Source organism: Rhamphochromis longiceps, linkage group LG11 (assembly GCF_057381845.1).
Source record: "Rhamphochromis longiceps isolate RC_006_pf linkage group LG11, R_longiceps_female_GT1.1, whole genome shotgun sequence".
NCBI classification, from domain to species: Eukaryota; Metazoa; Chordata; class Actinopteri; order Cichliformes; family Cichlidae; genus Rhamphochromis; species Rhamphochromis longiceps.
The window spans coordinates 7655342-7662763 of record NC_140567.1 but is presented as its reverse complement, the minus strand read 5'-3'; positions in this window follow the sequence as shown (position 1 = coordinate 7662763).

Genomic DNA, 7422 nt, shown 5'->3' with positions numbered 1-7422 from the left:
ATGTACCCAGGCAGTAGACAGGATGCTAACCCCTGGAAGCCCTTATGTTCCTACTGCTATAGGACATTAAAGCTACACTTAGCAGCTTTCCATATTGGCAGCAGAATGCAGAAAGTCTCTGCAAACACTGAAAATGCATCAAAATTTCACTTCAGATTCTTAGCACAATTGTATCACTTTGTACTTTATGGCCCTGCGCTCTGACTAAATTCAGGAATAAATCTTTATCACTGCTGTGTGTAGCAGGAAGACTTGTGAGTTGTATGCAGATAACATGGGTGTAATTTTACAGAAAAAAAAACTGATTTCTGAAAAACTGAAACTGAAAGAAATGATTCCCAGTGAGAGGTGAGCACCCCTGGTGACCCAAAAGTTTTACGTTTGGTAATTAAGTTTGAAATCTCCATAAAATATTAGCCACTTTAAAAAGCATCCATAACCAACACTATCCTGCCATGAGGTTGAAGCTAAGTGTTACTTTTCACATATCTGATGCATTTTTGATCTGAAAGTATCTCATTACTGGGAAAAACAGGGTCAAAACAGACTAGCAAGAATCATGTCGTTAATGGAGAATCAATTTCACTGATGAAATAAATCCATGACAACTCTATGAAGGAAATCTTAGTACTGTTGAACTAACCACTGAAATTTCTGCAGTGGACTGACATCGACCACTGAAGAACTTTCCAGGTACTCATGAAATTTTCAGATATCAATCCATATCTGGAAACATCCAGCCATTCATCATCTATCTGTCCATCCGTCCATCCATTCTTCAGTTCATCCATCCATCTATCCGTCCATTCGTCCATCCATTCATCCATCCATCCATTTGTACGTCCATCTATCCATGCATCCATCCATCCAACCATCCAGCCATCCATCCAGGAGCCTATCCCTCCTGTAGTCCTGTGTTCCTCCAAATCACCAGAGAAACCATAAAAACTGAATGCTCTGAACACTTGCAATTCAAAGTCTAATCTACTGTATTATGTTATGACAAAACTACCGAGTATCTGCCTCCTTAAAAATTACACACCAAAAACACTCACTTTAAATCAAACTACAACAATAGACCATGTTTTGAGGAGTCTCAAAAGTGGCAAGCATAACACATTGTTGTTCATGATGGATCATGCCTCATCTATTCAAAATACATGCTTCAGCCAACCTAGTTGTCCTTCATGTGATGTGGTCACCATTCTGGAAATCCATAAATTCTCATTAGTCTCCTCAATCAGTTCCACTTTTTTATACTCACACAGTGTTTTCAAAGTGTAACAGTATCCATCCCTATTCAAAGCACATAATCAGCTGCAAATGCTGAATGAGTCATGCAAAGATAAAAGACAAAGAATAGCCCCACATTTTTAAGGCATCATCATTGCTCCTATTAGGAATCACTTCCCTCCTCAGTTCTTACATGCAGTGTAATCCTGCTCAGTATTAAAGGCTTGACTCCTGCCACTGGCACACAGTGCAGCCCAGTTTCCCCGCTGCTTGAGACACACAATAGAAAACAATCCAGGAGTTAGATTGAAGTCATGCAGAGGTCAGCGGCTCCCTTGTGAGGAGCAGGAATGTTTTCACTGATGTGCTGCCTCTGCTGGCCAATAGGGAGCAGAAAATGATGATGGTTCTTTGTGAAATGAGATGCTGTAACAATATACACGTGTAATGGTAATACTGTTTCTGCGCAGAGATGGTCCTACAGGCATATATAAGATGAGTAAATCACACCAAGGGGAAATTTCCACTTTGCCTCTATTCAGTCAGGAGCATTTTGCTCCGAGTGGTTCATTATTTATTTCATTCATTAGATCAGAGTCTCTTTTTTGTGGTTTCCCATTAGCTACATGGTTTCAATAAGATAGAATTTAAAGAGTGATGATTTATGTATACATGTAGTTTAACTTTTCTTCTAATGCTAATACTGTTGATGGCAATCATTGGGAATTAAGAAAGAAAATTACTCTTAATTTCTTTCTTTGATAGTATTTCACAGCCACTAATATTGCCTTGTGGCTTTTTGATTATTTCAGTAAGACAAAATCTGAGGGGTTTGAAGGTCTCTGCTTGAAATGACTGAAATATGTCACCCCTGTACTGCAAAGCAAGATCAACAAAATTTTTATTTCCTTTCGTTGTCTATCTTCTTATCATATGGCAACAGCAATCCCAAGCAGTTTAAGAAGGAAACCACCTTTCTGAAAACCCATGTTTAACCTTAAAAGCATAAAAGACTGACCCACAATAGAAATGCACATCAAAAATGAAAATATACTCTCCCCAAGGAAAGACAAAGATTAAAGTATATGGTTGATGTAAAAGGAAGGGGAAAAAATCTATTATCCTTTGATTTACATTTACCTTGGACATGGAGTGCATTTCGGTATTTATAGGCACTGGCCTTTACTAGTAACTGGTGATCAAAAGCTACTGTGGACTTCTACTGCAGAATCTCTGCAGCAGAGACGTGGTGCATGCAACAGTACCCATGTGAAAGCGCAGCCTTGTTCTTCCACCTGCTTTATTTGCCAGATTTACCTCCCTGTGTCTTTTCTCCATTTCCTGAAAATGAAAATCAAGGCTTGCCTTTTTGACACAATAAAAGAAACCACCGCAGACTTCACAAATACAACGGGTCATAACAGAACTGAAATCCCATCTTGAACAGAAGATCTACTACATTTAAATCAGGTAAAGAGTTTGTTTTTACAGTCCAAGAAGATGTTGATATCTGGAATTACTAAATATTTTTTAAGCACAACTCATTTCAGCAGCACAGTTTTACAAGTTAACACTCAACAAGCTCCTCTCATAGCTCGAGGAGGTTGGGGTGGTGGGGGGTTGGGATCTTGCTTCTGCATCTCCTGTTGCTCTTTTCGCTGTGCTTTCTTATCCTGCATCCAACAACAAGCTCATTAAACTGCAAGCAAACTGACATTTCACCCTAACTTCTCCCTCTCTCTCTGGTTTCACATCATTAAGTGGCAGCGTCAGGCTCAAAGGTAGCCGGGCAAACTCTTTGAGAGAAATGGCTCGCCTGGCAAGCGGGCTTTTTTGATGAGCTTGTCACTCCCTCACCCAAAACATGCCTCATTAGTAGTTCACTCGAAACACCTATACGCACCCCCTACGCCTCTTCCCTATTACACGCACACACACACACACACACACACACACACACACACACACACACACACACGCACTTTCTCCCATCTCCCTCTCTGGCCCCCCTCCTGTTTTTCAGCACTAATTAGCTGGCTTCTCCCTCTTCTGTGCTTCCCCAGTCACATCTCAAAGGGAGACGGATATGATTTTTCTTTAACCCAAAGGCTAACTTAATCAGCTGAATTAATGACTTTATTACTCGTTAGGCTCCAGGCCATGCATTGCATTTCTCTCCAATGCCCAGTGCTCCCCTCTCTCTCTCTCTCTCCCCAGTCTCTCTTCTTCTTTTACCCCCTGCAGGAATTTTTACATTTCAAAAATAGAAATAAGACAAGAGAAAGGGAGGCACTGGGTGGCAGGAAGATATAAGAAATGTACTTGAATAGATATAAAGTTACAGGTATACCCTAATGACTATGTTAATAATCAGTTTTGAGTCATTCGTGTATAAGCAGAGTGAGTGTGGGCGTCTCCAAAAAAGGAAACACATAAGTGCACATAATATAAATGTAATTTTTTAATAAGCATATAATCACCATAACTGGAGGTAAAGCATGGAATAGCTGGATATTACAGTTCTTGACACAAAGGTAACATCCTTTCATTCATTTCAATAATTTTTAATTAATCAGCACCAGCGTCTGTCAAAGATGGCATCAGGAAATGCACACGCAGAGACACAGACACCAGAAAATTACTACAGAGCCCAATGTCTAAACACTCCTTTTTAATGGCTACAATACGGTAATTAGTTGATACATCAGTGTCTGTCAGCAGATATATTACCACAATACAAAAACACAACTGATAAGGAGATGCGCCATTAGTCTTCTCATTTACTTGACAAAGTCGAACAGAGCCCAAGGCCTATACATTGAATTAAGTTCATTCAATGACAACAAAATAATGAGGTGGTTGTGCAGCTAGGAGACCAGCAACGGGAACTCACTTCTTATTGCTATGACCGGAGGAAACGGCGGCGCTTAGATACACCTGCGCTTTGTGAGCACAGACGGGCTTTTCTGTGCAGATGAGTAACGGTCGATCCATCCCTCTTTGTTATAATGTTGCGTTTTAGTGTGTGATGGACTTTGGGATCTAGATTACAATTAACAAAGTGAGTTGGCGAGAGTGAAGCAGATCCCCTGGAGCAGGACGGGGAAACATAAGGCCTGCGGGCCAGAATCGGCCCAGCAAAGATTGAAGCAAAGACTGAATGGCTTTGAACAATGTGAAGGAAATTTTGAACTAAACTTTAAATTTATGTTTTACCGCTTTTCCTACCGATAAAGACCTCTCCCATGTCCATCCATACTACACCAGAGTAATTAAATAATAGATAATCAAGAAAAGCTCTTCTTTGCTTTTGCGTAGGGTATTTTTTTGCAATTGTAATAATAATTTTCAATTCAATTTTCAATTTCAATTTTATTTCTATAGCACATTTAAAAGTCACAGGTACAACAAAGTGCTTCACAGACGAGCCATACTTGCAGGTTTACAGCAAAAAGAAAACAATCAACAACAAAAAAATACAGTTATAGGATGGTACTATTGCAACAAGCATGAACCGGGAAGAAATTAAGCTAAGTAGTTTGAAAGGCAAGCTTAAACAAATGGGTTTTTAACCGAGATTTAAAAGATTGAATAGTTTCCGACGCACGGACATCAACCGGCAGGCTGTTCCACAGTTTTGGTGCAGCAAAAGCAAAGGCACGATCCCCCTTCGTCTTTAGTCGAGACATTGGTTGCATTAGGAGCCCCTGATTAGAGGATCTGAGTGCCCTTGTAGGGATATATAAATTAAGAAGGTCAATCAAATAACTGGGTGCCAAGTTATTTAAGATTTTAAAAGTGTATAGAAGAATTTTAAAAACAATACGGTACTTGACAGGAAGCCAATGGAGGTTAGCTAGAATAGGGGTGATATGATCCTGTCTTCTAATATTAATAACTAAAATTATTTTTAAAAATCTGACATTTCCTTTGAATTAGCAAAGATTATGGGACAATCTCTAAAACGGATTATCAAAATCTTTTCTGTAATTTTACATATTTACTTTTCACGATTTAAGCCCAAAGACTTGTGTTGACAAACTGCTCACATTTACAACAGCAGCATTTTTACCATGAAGAAAAACTGAGACATACTGTTGGGTTTTTTGTTCTATTAAGATATAGGAAGGAATAAATGCGGATATATAAATAGTGAAATGTAAAAATGGACTGTATGTGTCCAGAAATGTAAAATGAGTTTGACATCCACGCTCTGATGTTATCATTTGTTGTTGAATTCCCCCAAGACCGTTATCCATTCAGTAATCCTGAAACCAGTTCTCTCTTCAAGTTACGGTCAGAAATCAGTCAGCAAGTTCCAAAGCTTGATGACTGATTCATGACACAAATTTGGAGTTTTTGTCAGTTGGAGTATAAATATTTTCAGGTTTGTGCATATTAGCATAAAGTTTGGTGCTTTTGTGGCCACTGTGCGCGGCTGGCAGTCCTTAACATTTGTATATAACATTTGAGAGAAAAATGAACACATTCTGCCTGTTACAGCAAAAACAGTATTTTAAAGCTTAAAGAACATATAACATCAGCAGCATTAAACAGGCTGACCACACGTACAAGCAACCTGAACAGAAGGATTTTTTTTATTTGTGTTACTTATATTAAGGATTCAAGGATTCAAGGAGCTTTATTTGTCATTCGCATCACATGTTAACATGAGGTGGAACAAAATTATGTACACACGGTCCCAGAGTGAAAGGAAACAAAAATAATTAGGAAACAGAATTTTTTTCAATGACGTTGAATAGAAATGCACAAACAAAAATGAAAATATATTCTTGATGTCTGCTGTAACCTGAAAATTTGTTGGCGCAATGTTGTGTTTTAGCACATTTTCACATTTATACCTGAGAGTGTTTCACTCATAAAGCCAAATAATGGAGCTATTCTAGATAGGCACACATTATTACAGCTCTTTGAGGACACACACACACACACACACACACACACACACACACACACACACACACACACACACACACACACACACACACACACACACACAGGAGATATAACACCAAATTAAAGACAATTTAATTTGGTGTTTAAGAAACGTGTAAGTCAGTGGTTCACTTTTCATGATCCAGCCAACTGATCTGTTTAATTAATTAAAATAGCATTTTTTAAAAAGGCATTAAGTTCAATTCGATTGCAGAAAATAAATGTATAATGTAATTACATATACAACACTGGGGATTCAGAACCAGTGAGGAAGTCTGAGTTATGCCCAATGGGCCCCAGGAATGGAGACTTCCTGAGTTATGCATCTGCACTGGAGATTTCAGTAAAGGGACAAAATATTTACTGACAGCTCTATAGCTGCATACATTTCTTCTTTATTTCTTAAAAAATGTGCGATGTGCTAGCAGTATAATTAAATGTGGTAAACCACTGTGGTACTTGATGTGTTCAAAAACGTTCAAAAATTCCTGTTTGACTGCCAGGCGCACTAAACAGTAATGTGTTAAAGATGTCTCTGGGAGAAATATACCGTAGCTCAATCAACACCATTATAGTGCCTGATGATGTTATTGACAATACTTGTTAAGTCTAGGTGAAATGTCTGAGAAAGGAAAAGCACTCGTTATTGGCTTGTGCCATCTGAGAAGAGGAAGAGGAATTCGTGTGGGTGAAAACCAGTTCGTGCACGACAACGCGAGACTTTTTCACCCATATCAGGTTTCTTCTTTATAACTACAAAACCTCCTGTAAGGCTACTTATGCCATCCTCGTTTCACATAATCAATTTTTCTTATTCATGAGCCAAATTTACATTGTGTTTCCACTTACACGCATGGTTTGGTGCAAAATGCATCTGAACGTCTCACTTGAATGCAAACATTGCTCACCAGATCTAAGGTGAAACCAGTCTCCCACCGCTTCCCTTCCTGTTTTTAATGGAGCAGCTCCTTTCCCACAGGACCTATTAGTCAATTACACCTGAGCGTTCCTGTTTAATATGGGCTGAAAACATACCTGAGTTCCCAGCATCAAACACTTCCTTTGCTGCAGTCTTCCTGTGGTACACAGTAACGCGCGGAGTGGAGGTGTGTGTGTGTGTGTGTGTGTGTGTGTGTGTGTGTGTGTGTGTGTGTGTGTGTGTGTGTGACATTCAGAAAAAAAGCAGGAATTATTCATTAGCTTTCTATTTTGCTCTTCCAGCCTCCCTCCTGA